Genomic DNA, 15,734 nt, shown 5'->3' with positions numbered 1-15,734 from the left:
GCACCACTGTCTGAAGTCAGTGCGACCTGACTGAATTAAAATTTAAAGCTGCAATGTCGAGACCAAGCAAGTTAACTGTTTAAGCAGTTAACCTGACTGGTCCCGACATTTGCTGAAATCGTTCTTTTTTGCAGGTGTAATCGCTGGCGGATTTTTCGTAGTCGAGGAAGCGATTGACACCACATATTAAGAGAGTCTGTAAAGGAACTCGAGTGAAAATTAAAGAGGCTTCAACTGGCTGTAGAGTGAAAAATGCTTGAACATTTGCTCCATGAAAAAAGACTCTTTTCTCTTAAGTATGTCGAGGAATGTGACCAAGTTGTGGCCTTGTCATCCTCTCTAAGGACCTAGTAAACACTATGAGTGAGAGCATCAAGTTGAGTAAACCTGAGGTCCCAATACCAAAGAACGGTGTCTCCCAGCACTGTTCAGCCTGAAATGTCTCCCAGCACTCTTTGGTCAGTGGTGCCTTATAGTGCTGATCATTTAGAGAAGCTTCATAGTGCTATTACTAGTCGAACTTCAGCTGTAAGGGTGTCTGACCATAGGTGTTTCATGGGCAGAGAGCGCAGACACTGTAAAGACAAGTGCACTAGACCCCAAGGACAGTTCACTTGCCCAATTTGGACCTGTCTGTATTAATTGCTATCAATAGAGTTTCACAACTAATGGTCCTCCAATAAACAAAGTGACTGTGCAGGAGAACAACAAGGTTGCCTGGGCAGTTGTGGACTCTGGGACTGACCTTATGCTGGTTACCAGTTTTATCCTGGCTGGAACCAAGGTTGCCCAGAAGAGTGTGCCAGTGTTTGCACATGACAAGAGAAAGGATGTGACTTTACAACATGGCTTTAAAGTAGAGATGGTCACTGACCCCCGTGTTTTGGTTTTGGATTCGGTTTTGGATCTGGATTACCGTCGTGTTTTGGTTTTGGTTTTGGTTTTGCAAAACCGCCATTGCATGTTTTGGTTTTGGTTTTGGTTTTGTTTGGTTTTGTTTTGCTATTTTTTTGGAAAATCCATGTTTTTGGGCTTAAATTAACCCAATTTAGTGCTCCAACTGTTTTAGAGACAAGTAATCTAATTGTTGAGGTAATAAATCATTCAAAAAAACAGTTTAATTCTTCGTTGGTAGGCCTATTCTACACACAAAACAGATTGTCTTCCTCTCCATCTATGCATATTGGCAATGCAGCCATCGTCTTTGAATGTATATTACACCCTACACTTATAGTTAAATATGTAAAGAAATGGAAAAAGCCAGTTTGGTTTCTGTCTCTCAAGGCCCCCCTCCACTTGTATAAAATACCAAAAAATTCAGCCATTATAGACTGTACAATATTAATTGACATGGAGAAAGCCAGTTTGGTTTCTGTCTCTCTAGGCCCCCCTCCACTTGTATAAAATACTAAAAAATTCAGCCATTATAGACTGTACAATATTAATTGACATGGAGAAAGACAGTTTGGGGTCACTCTGTCTCTCTAGGCCCCCCTCCACTTGTATAAAATACCAAAAAATTCAGCCATTATAGACTGTACAATATTAATTGACATGGAGAAAGCCAGTTTGGTTTCTGTCTCTCTAGGCCCCCCTCCACTTGTATAAAATACTAAAAAATTCAGCCATTATAGACTGTACAATATTAATTGACATGGAGAAAGACAGTTTGGGGTCACTCTGTCTCTCTAGGCCCCCTCCACTTGTATAAAATACCAACAAATTCAGCCATTATAGACTGTACAATATTAATTGACATGGAGAAAGCCAGTTTGGTTTCTGTCTCTCTAGGCCCCCCTCCACTTGTATAAAATACTAAAAAATTCAGCCATTATAGACTGTACAATATTAATTGACATGGAGATAGACAGTTTGGGGTCACTCTGTCTCTCTAGGCCCCCTCCACTTGTATAAAATACCAAAAAATTCAGCCATTATAGACTGTACAATATTAATTGACATGGAAAAAGCCAGTTTGGTTTCTGTCTCTCTAGGCCCCCCTCCACTTGTATAAAATACCCAAAAATTCAGCCATTATAGACTGTACAATATTATGAAAAATGGACAAAGCCAGTTTAGGGTCACTCTGTCTATGACACCCTACCCTTAAGGATAAATTGCCCTAACAGCAGCCTTTCAAGATGGTATGTGATATGGAAATGCCACAAGTCTCTTTCCTCTTTGGGGGTAGATTGCACCCTACACTTACATAAAAAGTTTTAAAAAGATGTTATTGGCATCATCTTCAGCTTAATCCTCACCCTCATCAGTGTGTACGTCATCATCACAGACTATCAATTCATCGCCGCTTGAATCCGCCATTAGAGAACAGTCAGTGCTTGGATGTCTTGGATGGTGAAGGCCTTCCTCGTGGAAGATGTAGTTCATTTTTATAAACATCATTTTCTCCACATTTTTGGGAAGTAACCTTCTACGGCGATCACTGACTAAGTTCCCTGCTGTGCTGAACACTCGTTCAGAGTACACACTGGAGGGTGGGCAGCTTAGGTATTGCAAAGCAAGTTTGTACATGGGTTTCCAAATGGCCTGCTTTTCTTCCCAGTAAGGAAAGGGACTGTCTGACATTTCCATATCAACTACCTCTTGAAAGTAATCCTCCACCATCCTTTGCATGTTTATACTCATATTGGATGGAGTTATGGGCAAAGTGACACATTTTTTTGAAAAATCCTTCAAACCAGCCCAGATGTTAAATTGTTCTCGTCTGCCCCCTGTGTCTTCCCTGCTTCTTTTTTGGAAATTTAATTTTTTACGAGCAACAGCTTGAGAAAGTGAAGGAGGACACGTCGTCAAGCCGAGGCCCAGTTCAGCGGCCAACTTGCTGAGCAATAGCTCCTTGCAAAAGTTCACATCTCGCTCATTTACAAGTAAAGACTCAATGTAGGTTTTAAACCTTGGATCAAGCACAGTGGCCAAAACGTACTGATCCGAGTTCAAGATCTTAATAACTCGAGGATCATTGTGAAGCGAATTAAGTACTTGATCGACAAGGCCAACATACTTTGCTGAATTGCTTGCTTTCAGCTCCTCCTTCATTTTCTCAAGCTGCTTTTCCAATAGTCTAATTAAAGGAATGACTTGGCTCAAACTAGCAGAGTCTGCACTGACCTCACATGTCACAACTTCAAATGGTTTCAGCACCTTGCACAGCACTGAAAGGATTCCCCAATGTGCAAGAGTGAAATACATCCCCCCTCCTTTCCCAATGTCATGACTTGTGCAATATGCTTGGATGGCTTTGCGCTGTTCCTCCATCCTCTGAAGCATGTACAGGGTGGAATTCCACCGAGTTACCACCTCTTGCTTAAGTTGGTGGCAGGGCAAGTTAAACTGCTCTTGGAGCTGCTGTAATCTCCTACATGCTGTGACTGAATGCCTGAAATGGCCTGAAATTTTACGGGCCACCGAAAGCATCTCCTGCACCTCACAGTTATTTCGTAGGAAGCTCTGCACCACCAAGTTGATGGTGTGAGCAAAACAGGGAATATGTTGGAAATCACCCAGCTGTAATGCTCGCACTATATTGTTGGCGTTATCTGGAATGACATACCCTGGGGAGAGTCCGAGTGGTATAAGCCATGCATCAATCACATCTCTCAGTTTGTGTAACAAATTGTCAGCCGTATGCCTGTTAGTGAAGCCGGTGATACAAAGAGTGGCCTGCCTGTGACAAATGTTACGTAGTGGTGTACATGCTGCTGCTGTTCCTGCTGGTGAAGGTGAATGACCAACCCAGTGGGCTGTCACAGTCATATAGTCTTTGGTTTGGCCACTTCCACTTGTCCACATATCTGTGGTTAAGTGAACAGTGGGCAGAATGGCATTTTTCAGCGCAATCTCTACATTTTTACACACTTTTTGGTATAGTTGTGGAATAGCTTTACGGGAGAAATGGTGTCGCGATGGAATTCTGTAACGCGGACACAAAACCTCAATTAACTGTGAAAAACCAGCTGCGTTTATTGTGGAGATTGGACGCAGATCTAACACTAACATTGCAGCCATGGCGTCTGTGATTCGCTTGGCGACTGGGTGACTGCTGTCATATTTGCTTCCCCTCGCAAAGGATTGTTTCACAGTTAATTGCTGAAATATAGGACTGCTCATTTTATTAACCTGCCTCTGGGATGACGATTCACCCCCAGCAGCAGCAACAGCAGCAGCAGCAGGACTAACGCTTTCTTCAGAGGAATCAATAATAGTGCCGGAGTCATCCAGCCTTAAGTGGGATGCCGGGCTAACTCCGAGCGCTACTGAGGATATTGATGAGGATGGTGTGGTGGGTGTATTTTGTAGCCGTCGGTATGTCGGTGAGCGGAGGGTCTTAGCTGATGAGGGAGTGCTTGTATTCTTTTGGGAAGAACTTTCAGCTTTTCCCAACACTTTGCCATGAACTCTCGTTAAATGGCGTAACATAGACGAGGTTCCAAGATGGTTAAGGTCCCTCCATCGACTGACTGTGGCTTCACATACACTACAAATGGCTATACAATTGTTGTCTGGATTTGGGTAGAAATAATTCCACACATAAGAAGTGGATTTTTTTGTTTTATGCCCAGGCATGACAATGGCCTTTTTCTTGTCACGTGCCAGAACTGCTGCCACTGGTGCAGGACTTACACAAACAACCTCATCCTCATCAACATCCTCATTAGCGCCCTCGTCGCCTACACAAATCTCCCCCTCATCCTCTTCTAATTCCAAAGTGGCATTCTCAATTTGGGTATCACCGGCTACACTCGGGCTATTAAGGCACACATCAGCAGAATGCTCACGATTAGACATCCCACTGTTGGATGGACTCTCCACAGGGATTGTTGTCATTTGTGAATCAGAGCAAATATTCTCCTGTAATGCCTCACTGTTATCTTGCAGCTCGGCTTTGACGCGTAACAGTAGTTGTGCACCAATTGTAGGCTGGGTAACTTTTTGGGATCTGCCACTAATAGCCAAAGGTGAAGGCTTCATTCTCTCTTTGCCACTGCGTGTGTAGAATGGCATGCTTGCAATTTTTTTTTTATCGTCACTTAACTTTTGCTCAGCTACACTTCTTTTTCGCTTCAATACAGTAAAATTTTTTTTGGTTTTTGTTTTTTGCACTAATTTGAAAACACTCTGTTGTTTGACATCGCCTTGGCCAGATGACGTACTGGGAACACTAACATCAGGACTGGTGACAGAACCTGGTTGCTCATTCAGATCATATGTGGACTGCTTTGAATCCATTCTGAGCGCAAACCACTGGGGAGTGCTAAAAATTATTTAGTAGATACTGCTGACAGATATGACTTTTGACAGCCAGAAATATTAATGCACAATTAGGGAGGACACCCCAAAAGCACTGAGGTGTGCTAAAAATTATTTAGTAGATACTGCTGACAGAAATGACTTTTGACAGCCAGAAATATTAATGCACAATTAGGGAGGACACCCCAAAAGCACTGAGGAGTGCTAAAAATTATTTAGTAGATACTGCTGACAGATATGACTTTTGACAGCCAGAAATATTAATGCACAATTAGGGAGGACACCCCAAAAGCACTGAGGAGTGCTAAAAATTATTTAGTAGATACTGCTGACAGATATGACTTTTGACAGCCAGAAATATTAATGCACAATTAGGGAGGACACCCCAAAAGCACTGAGGAGTGCTAAAAATTATTTAGTAGATACTGCTGACAGATATGACTTTTGACAGCCAGAAATATTAATGCACAATTAGGGAGGACACCCCAAAAGCACTGAGGAGTGCTAAAAATTATTTAGTAGATACTGCTGACAGATATGACTTTTGACAGCCAGAAATATTTATGCACAATTATCGGGGACACCCCAAAAGCGCTGGGGAGTGCCAAATATGAAGAAAAAATAATAAACCTCTATCCTCCTCTCTGCACTAGCGATTTTGGTTAGAGCAATTGCAAGAACAATATTGTATTCTCTGTCCCTGCTCTAATTAGCCTATGACTACACCCTGCTCTCTCCCTCTGTCAAATGGCGATGGATTGCTGTGGAGGCGTGTATTTATAAAGTTGAAGTATCGCGAGAACCGAGCCCCGAGATCCGACGACGTCACAATGACATTCGGCCTCGATTTGGATTCGGAATGGGCGGGAGAGTACCGAGCTGCTCAGCTCGGTACTCGGATACCCAAAGTTCGGGTGGGTTTGGTTCTCGGAGAACCGGACCCGCCCATCTCTACTTTAAAGGGACTAATAATGTTGGGGATAGAGTAACACCTGTCAATTCGGCAGGCTGTATGCCATCATATATAGTTAAAAATAATGTGCTATATTCAGTGACCATTGTGAAGGGGAAGAAAGTAAAACAATTGGTAGTTTCACAGGTTCATGTACCCATAGTGTTGTAATCTGCACACACTCAGATGAGTGGCAGACACTAGTTTTGTAGGGCTTGTTCTGAATACCAGATAACCTAAGCCACTGTCGCAGTACAGCCACCATTACAAAGGGCTCATAAGCATCCTTTTATAAAGATGTAAGGTCATTGGAGATAGGACTAGGTGTTTAAAAACAGGATTCTCATGTATTGAGAATATAAGGTCCCTGTTGCGCTGATAGGCATGACTGTGAGGACATTTAAAAGGCAAAAGAACCTTCCTTGTCCCGAGCCTTAGAAAGTCCGGTGAACAAAAAGATTGAAGAGGCTCTCTTTCACTGAGATGCGCTCCTCGTGGTGTCCGCGCCACCCTACTTGGTAGGGTGGTGCGGAGACCCTCCCTTGCTAGGGGAGGGGCATGTAACAAAGGGAGGGGTTTGCCACAGGCTTCTAAGAGAGCAATCAGCTATTCAGCTGATAGTCTGAAGGTGAAGACTGCAGACCAAGTTACATGCAGCAGTGAACATAGGTTCAGAGATATACAGGTCTGAGACATTTAACTTACATGCTTTGAAGGTATTTTTCCCAAAGCTAGTGAAGGCTGATGGGTGTGTATGCAAGAAGAAGTAATTACAGAACAACTGCACTGAACTACTTTGTGAAGCCAAAATGGGAGTGTCGCCTGTCTGTCAAGTTAAGGCTGTGGGGGTGTCATGCGCAGTGCCCGAACTCACCATCAGTGCCAGGGACCAACGCCTTCCTCTGCCAGCAGCTCTGTCAGTTGGTAGCAGCTGGATGCCATCCTCTCTCCTCAGGATTGCTGTGCGCATGTGTGTCCGCTCGCGTCTCTGTTTTTCTAGCAACTTCTCTGCACTTCCGGTTGGCGGTCAGCTGTCTGGGCCACCACCTCCACTGCCACCAGTCAGGGATTGGGCTCCATGTCCCTTGCAGCAAACTCCAAACTCCCTTGCCAGGGTCCCTGCCGAAGACCGGGGGCGTGTTTAGACTCTGTGCCTCCTAGCTTAGCAGCACAAATATCAGCAAGTGGCCTTCAGCCCCTGTGACTTCTTGACAAAATACTCTGGCCGGTGAACCCTAGGCTCGTGATCTTCTTATGCACCTGGCTCACAGAGTTGCTAAACAAAAATCAGTGCAGGCCCAGCTCCTCCAGTATATTCAGGGGGTTGCTGCTAGAATGAAATCACTGCAAGCATCGGTGGCGGTCTCTCAGGCAGTTGTTGTTACCTTCTCTGGGGTTACTCTACCTACCAAGGCCCACTCTGCAGTTGCTGCTCCAGCCTTATGCCTTCCTGCACCAGAGAAATTAGACGGAGACCCAAAGAGATGCTGGGAATTTTTGAACCAATGTTTGATACATTTTGAATGCAACCCTGGATCATTCTCCTTCGAACGCATTAAGATTGCATTTATTATCTCCCTGCTCTCCAGTTAGACTTTGGCATGGGCCTCTCCCATATGGGAATGCAATGATCCCTTGCTGCAGAATGCCTCATGTTTTATCGAAGCCTTTTGCAAAATCATCGATTATCCTGGTCCAGTTTCCTCTGCTGCCTCCAGACTCCTTAATTTACGCCATGGTACCCAGACCGTGGGTCAATATGTTGTCCAGTTTCGCACTCTGGCCTCTGAATTGAAATGGAATAATGAGGTGCTGATGGCAACCTTTTGGCAGGGCATGGCAGACAGCATAAAGATTGGACTGGTCTCATGAGCTCCCAGCGAACCTTGATTCTTTAATCTCAATATGCAATAGAATCAACTTATGCATCTGGGAACGAGCACAAGAGAGATCATCTTGCAGACGTTTCCTACCACCTCTGACCCCTCACTTTTAGAATCCGGTGCCTCCTGATGAGCCCATGCAGATAGGACGGTCCCGTCTCTCTCATGAAAAAAGGGAGATGTGCTTCAAACAGAACCTCTGTCTTTACTGCGGGGAACCAGGTCACCTAACCTAATGCCTCTTCCTAGCTAGTAACAGAGAGGCTGATGTAGGAGTCAAGTTCACTACTTCCTATACTCCTGCGGGTTCATATTTCTCTATGTCTATAACTCTGGATATTTCTGATCACCCCTTCATGACCTTTGCATTTGTGGACTCTGGCTCTGCCAGGAACTTGCTATCTGCCACTTTGTCTTCTCAGCTCCACATTCCTACTTGATATCTGTATCAGCCGTTATACCTCACTGCGGTGGATGGGAACCGAGTTACCAATGGTTCTGTCTCCTGGCTCACCTCTTCTATTCGGCTGATGGTAGGGGTGCTTTACTCGGAGTGAATTGAGTTCTTGGTCCTTCCCCATTCTGTTAATTTTGTCATTCTGAGGTTGCCTTGGCTCAGACTCCATGCACCTCAATTCGACTGGAATTCGGCCTGGGTTACCTCTTGGGGTACTCAGTGTTACGGAAGATGTCTCCCTACAATCAAACCTGGAAAATCTACTGTTCCTTGCAGAATCACCTCATCCTACCCGGGGCTCCTAGCTCTCTATATTTCTTTTCAGGATGTCTTCCGTAAAGCGGCTTCCAAGACCCTTCCTCCGCATCGTCCTTTGGACTGTCCCATTGATCTACTACCAGATAAATCTATTCCTAGTGGTAGGATTTATCCATTTTCCTTGTCAGAGAATCAAGCCATGTCCCAATATATTGCTGAAAACCTCCAACGAGGATTCATCAGGAAGTCTTCATCTCCTGCAGGTGCTGGTTTCTTTTTCGTGAAAATGAAGGACGAAACATTGCGTTCCTGTATTGACTATCAGCAGTTGAACACTATAACCATTAAAAACAGATACCCCCTTCCTCTTATCTCTGAGCTATTTGACCGGATTAGCAGCTCCAAAATCTTCTCCAAACTGGATATATGGGGAGCCTACAATCTTATCCAAATCTGGGAGGGGGATGAGTGAAAAACTGTCTTCAGCACCCGCAATGGACACTACGAGTACTTAGTGATGCCCTTTGGGCTATGTAATGTTACCGCAGTGTTCCAGTCCTTCATTAATGAAATCTTCGTGACCTGCTCTACAGTACGTTGGTTGTGTATCTGGATGACATTCTGATTTTCTCTCCTAACCTTATTTCTCACAGGTCCCATGTAAAGGAGGTTTTATCCCGTCTCCGTGCTAACCAGTTGTTTTGCAAGCTTGAAAATGTGTTTTTGAAGTTCCTCAAATCTCATTCTTGGGGTATATTGTTTTTGGCTCTGATCTCCAGATGGATCCGGAAAAACTTTCTGCCATTCTCCACTGGCCTCAACCCTCCAACTTGAAAGCTGTGCAACGTGTATCCATGGATTTTATTACGGACCTACCACCCAGCAATTCCTTTATTACCATCTGGGTAACTGTGGACAGAGTCTCAAAAATGGCTAATTTTGTGGCTTCCCTTTGAATGGTCTTCCCTTCGCTTCCAAACTTGTTCAAGTATTGTTAGGTTTCAAGGTTACCTTAGTCAGTATTTACGCCGGCCTTCCTAGGGCGCGGAGTCTAACGGCCCTCCCGGTCTTCTCCAAGAACCGCCGCAAGGCAGGGTGGGTTTTGCTGCCGGAGAACCGCAGGTCGCGGCCCCCAGGTTAGCCTACTGACGTAAGGAGAGAGTTCTATGAGATGGACATGTAGCGGCACGGTCAGATCCACAGAAGAATAGATAACTGAAGTCACTAACCGTATATTCAGAAGGTAGTAGTCTGGAGTAGAGACTGGTGGAATGCAGGAGTCAATCCACGGTACAGCCCCAGGAGCAGAAGCGTAGTCCAGAATAGCCGGTTCGGTACACAGAGATCCGTCCGTTAATGCAGTACCAGGGATAAGGCAGAAGAATGGTCTGGAGAATAGCTGGTTCGGTACACAGAGATCTGTCCGTTAATGCAGTGCCAGGAATAAGGCAGAAGAATAGTCTGGAGGATAGCTGGTTCGGTACACAGAGATCTGTCCGTTATGCAGTACCAGGGGTTAGGCAGTAGAATGGTCTGGAGGATAGCTGGTTCGGTACACAGAGGTCTGTCCGTTATGCAGTACCAGGGGTTAGGCAGTAGAATGGTCTGAAGGAGCGCTGGTTCGGTACACAGAGATCAACAGTCACAAAGGAGAACACCAGGGAAGCCAAAGCACAGGAAGTGCAGCCAGATACAGGTAACACGTTGCTCTGACACCTACAGTGTGTCAGAGCAGTCCTGAAGTAGGAGTTTGAATTCCCCGCCCAGATCAGCTGACCTGCCGCCGGGACCTACCCGGAAGTGCGGCAGTACAGAACGAAGGAGCGGCGCTGACACAGGTAAGCGCCGTGACAGTACCCCCCCCCCCATTAGGGATGGCCACCGGACAGCCTATAAGGTTTCTGAGGGAATTTGTCATGGAATTTTCTTAACAGTACTGGAGCATGTAGATCACGTGCCGGAATCCATGAACGCTCCTCTGGTCCGTAGCCTTTCCAATCAACCAAGAATTGTAGAGAACCTCTGGAAATGCGAGAATTTAGAATTTCCTTGACCTCGAATTCATGATCTTGCGTAGAGACAGCGGCAGGAGGTCTCTTGGAAGAGGAAAATTTATTAATGACCAGTGGCTTGAGGAGGGAAATGTGAAAAACGTTGGGAATCCTTAAAGTAGGAGGCAACTTTAATCTGAAAGCTACTGGATTAATAACTTCCAAGATCTTGAAGGGTCCAATGAAACGGGGAGCGAATTTCCTAGAAGGAACCAACAGGCGAAGGTTCCGCGTAGATAGCCATACCTTATCGCCAGGAGAAAGTAATGGGGAAGGTCTTCTTTTCTTATCAAACGCCTTTTTGCTGGTGGCAGTGGCGTGAAGTAGGTTACGTTTGATTATACCCCACCTGGACGAGAAGTCTGACCACATGGAATCTACAGCAGGAATTCCGGATGTAGGCAAATCATTAAAAGGAGGAACTCTAGGATGAAAGCCTTGGAGAGCAAAAAAAGGGGAAACCAATGTAGAGTCATGAGAATTATTATTGTGAGCAAATTCTGCCCAAGGTAACAAATCAACCCAGTCGTCATGTTTAGCTGAAATGAAGCACCTGAGGAATTTTTCGAGCTCTTGATTAGTCCTCTCCGTTAGACCATTGCTTTGGGGGTGGTATGCAGAGGAAAAATTCAGTTTGATTCCACAAACACGAGAAAAGGCTCTCCAAAATCTTGCAACAAACTGTGTTCCACGGTCTGAAACGATGACCTCTGGGCAACCATGGAGATGGAATATTTCCTTTATAAAAAGTTGTGCCAGCACCGGAGCAGATGGAAGGCCTTTTAGAGGTACGAAATGAGCAGCCCGTGAGAAACGGTCTGTGACTACCCAAACCACGGAAAAGCCTCTTGAAGAGGGTAAATCAGTGATAAAGTCCATGGAGAGATGACTCCATGGACGATCCGGAATGGGTAAAGGCTGTAACAATCCATAGGAGGCTTGCCGAGGTACTTTGTTCTGAGCGCAGAACTCCCGAACATCAGAGTGAATCGATGGCCACCAGTAATTACGGGAGACAAAATCCAGAGTCTTCTTGATCCCAGCATGACCAGAGAACCGAGAGGCGTGAGCCCACTTAAGGAGTCTTGATCGAAGATGAGAAGAAACAAAGGTCTTCCCGGGAGGAATCACTAGATGAGCAGGGGTGGTGGCCAGTATACATTTGGAACCCAGGATGGGTCTAGGAGTATCCTGTATAGTATCAGTGGCATCAAAGGATCGGGAAAGAGCATCCGCTTTCTTGTTCTTAGATCCTGGTCTAAAGGTGATGACCATATCAAACCGGGAGAAAAACAGGGACCATCTGGCTTGCCGAGGGTTTAAACAAGAAGCTGTTTGTAAATATAGAAGGTTCTTGTGATCTGTAAAAATCGTGATAGGAAACCTAGCTCCTTCCAAATGATGTCTCCATGCTTCTAAGGCTAATTTGATGGCCAGGAGTTCCCTATCTCCGATGCCATAATTCTTCTCGGCAACAGAAAGTTTACGGGAAAAGAAACCACAAGGAGATAATCTTCCACCAGAGTCCTTCTGTGACAAGATAGCCCCCACTCCCACAGAGGAGGCATCGACCTCCAGAAAGAAAGGAAAGGTAGGATCTGGTTGATGGAGGATAGGAGCTGTCGTGAATGCTTTCTTTAGGGAAGAGAAGGCCTTTTCTGCCTCAGGAGGCCAAAGTTTAGTATTGATAGCTTTCTTAGTTAGTGCAGTAATAGGTGCGATCACTGAAGAAAAGCCTTTAATAAAATGCCGATAGTAATTGGCAAAGCCTATGAAACGTTGGATTGCTTTCAGGCCTATCGGCTGAGGCCATTCAGAAACTGCCTTTACTTTCTCGGAATCCATGCATAGCCCAGATCCAGAGATCACGTGTCCAAGAAAGGGAATATGACTTTTTTCAAAGATGCATTTATCCAAATTACAAAACAGTTGATGTACCCGAAGGCGTTCAAGCACCAAGGAAACATGATGGCGATGCAACACGATGTCCGGAGAGAATATCAGGATATCATCCAGGTAAATCACCACGAACTGGTAGAGAAAATCTTGAAAAATTTCGTTGATGAAGTTTTGAAACACTGCGGGGGCATTACATAACCCGAAGGGCATAACTAAATATTCAAAGTGTCCATCATGGGTATTGAACGCAGTCTTCCATTCATCCCCTTGTTTAATACGGATCAAATTGTAGGCACCCTTCAAGTCTAATTTGGAAAAAATAACTGCGCCTTTTATTCTATCAAATAGCTCTGAAATCAATGGTAACGGGTACTTGTTCTTCACAGTAATGGCATTCAGCCCACGATAATCTATACATGGACGTAGACCCCCGTCTTTCTTTTTAACGAAGAAAAAGCCGGCCCCTGCAGGGGAGGATGATTTCCGAATAAAGCCTATTTCTAGGTTCTCTTCTATGTATTTAGACATGGAGTTGGACTCTGGTAGTGATAGCGAAAAAACGCGTCCTCTGGGTGGTATTTTGTCGGGTAAAAGCTCAATAGAACAATCCCACGGTCTATGGGGAGGTAATTTGGAGGCCTCCTTTTCGCAAAACACATCCGAGAATGAACGGTATTGGAGAGGAATACCAGTGGACTTAAATGATGATGCAGCTTCATTCTTGGTGAACTTATTGATTCTGGGAAGGCAACGAGAATGACAGGCCGGACCCCAGGCAAGAACTTCTGGCTTATGCCAATCTAATGTAGGGGAATGAAGTTGGAGCCACGGAAGACCAAGAATGAGGGGATTAATAGCCTCTGGAATGACCAACAAGGAAATAGATTCAGTATGCAGGGCTCCTATACGAAGAGAGAGCTTGATGGTACGTTTCTTGAGTGATCCTCCACTAATACGTTTTCCATCAATGGCTGTGATGGCAATCGGGGGATCCAGGGGAAGGGTAGGTAAGGACAACTTCTCCACTATGTCAGCTCTTATGAAATTCCCTGCTGCTCCGGAGTCAATGAGTGCTGGAAGAGAAAGCTGTTTGTCAAAGGATTGTAACAGAACCAGAATAGAAAAACTAGAATCAACAGGAGAGGAAATACGTACACCTAACTTGGCCTCTCCATCGTTAGTTAGGTTCGGTCGTTTCCCGGACGCTTAAAACAATTGTTTAGCAAATGACCAGGTTCTCCGCAGTAGAGACATAAGCGATTTTTGAACCGTCTTTCCCTCTCTTCTTGAGAAAGGCGAGCTCTTCCCAACTGCATGGGCTCTTCCTCAGACATCACCGGACTCTGAAAACGTGGGACCAGACGAAAAGGAGAACGACGAGAACTCTCTTTCTCCTGAGAGCGCTCACGGAATCTAATGTCAATCTGGTTACATAGAGAGACCAAAGCATCCAGAGAAGTTGGAAGTTCACGACCTGCCAATTCGTCTTTAATGCGGTCGGTCAAACCCTGCCAGAAGGTTGCTACCAGGGCCTCATTATTCCAACGTAACTCAGCCGCCATAGTGCGAAATTGAAGAGCATACTGGCCTATGGTCATAGAGCCTTGACGCAGACGAAGGATGCCAGAGGCAGCGCTGGAAACTCTTCCTGGTTCATCAAAGACATGTCTGAAAGCCTCCAGGAAGGTGAAACAGTTATGTAGTGAAGGATCATTGTGTTCCCATAGGGGAGATGCCCAGGCAAGAGCTTGACCGGTAAGTAACGAGATAATATACGCTACTTTAGCTTTTTCAGTAGGGAAGTTCCCTGGCTGGAGTTCGAACTGGATATCACACTGATTTAAAAATCCACGGCAGGCCTTGGGGTCCCCATCGAATTTCGGAGGATTAGGGATGCGAAGTTGGGAATTCACCGGGAGAGGAGCAGCACCACCCCCCTGGGCAGGAGCAGGTTGAGGGGGAATCGGTGGTGGATCAGGTACCGCTGCCTGGACTGCCTGAGCTGACACCGCCCCCTGCAGTGTGTCCAGGCGAGCAGACATGCTCTGAAGAAACTGAAGTAACTGTGCCTGGTTCTTGTCCTGTTCCTCTACCCGGGTAGCTAAATGTTCCAATAACTCCCTGGTTGAGGGGTTCCCGGATCCGTCCATCAGATAGATATATGGGGTCAGAGCAAACTGTTAGGTTTCAAGGTTACCTTAGTCAGTATTTACGCCGGCCTTCCTAGGGCGCGGAGTCTAACGGCCCTCCCGGTCTTCTCCAAGAATCGCCGCAAGGCAGGGTGGGTTTTGCTGCCGGAGAACCGCAGGTCGCGGCCCCCAGGTTAGCCTACTGACGTAAGGAGAGAGTTCTATGAGATGGACATGTAGCGGCACGGTCAGATCCACAGAAGAATAGATAACTGAAGTCACTAACCGTATATTCAGAAGGTAGTAGTCTGGAGTAGAGACTGGTGGAATGCAGGAGTCAATCCACGGTACAGCCCCAGGAGCAGAAGCGTAGTCCAGAATAGCCGGTTCGGTACACAGAGATCCGTCCGTTAATGCAGTACCAGGGATAAGGCAGAAGAATGGTCTGGAGAATAGCTGGTTCGGTACACAGAGATCTGTCCGTTAATGCAGTGCCAAGAATAAGGCAGAAGAATAGTCTGGAGGATAGCTGGTTCGGTACACAGAGATCTGTCCGTTATGCAGTACCAGGGGTTAGGCAGTAGAATGGTCTGGAGGATAGCTGGTTCGGTACACAGAGGTCTGTCCATTATGCAGTACCAGGGGTTAGGCAGTAGAATGGTCTGAAGGAGCGCTGGTTCGGTACACAGAGATCAACAGTCACAAAGGAGAACACCAGGGAAGCCAAAGCACAGGAAGTGCAGCCAGATACAGGTAACACGTTGCTCTGACACCTACAGTGTGTCAGAGCAGTCCTGAAGTAGGAGTTTGAATTCCCCGCCCAGATCAGCTGACCTG

The sequence above is a fragment of the Mixophyes fleayi genome, chromosome 4, assembly GCF_038048845.1.
Source record: "Mixophyes fleayi isolate aMixFle1 chromosome 4, aMixFle1.hap1, whole genome shotgun sequence".
Taxonomy (NCBI): domain Eukaryota; kingdom Metazoa; phylum Chordata; class Amphibia; order Anura; family Limnodynastidae; genus Mixophyes; species Mixophyes fleayi.
This window is presented reverse-complemented; position numbering follows the sequence as displayed.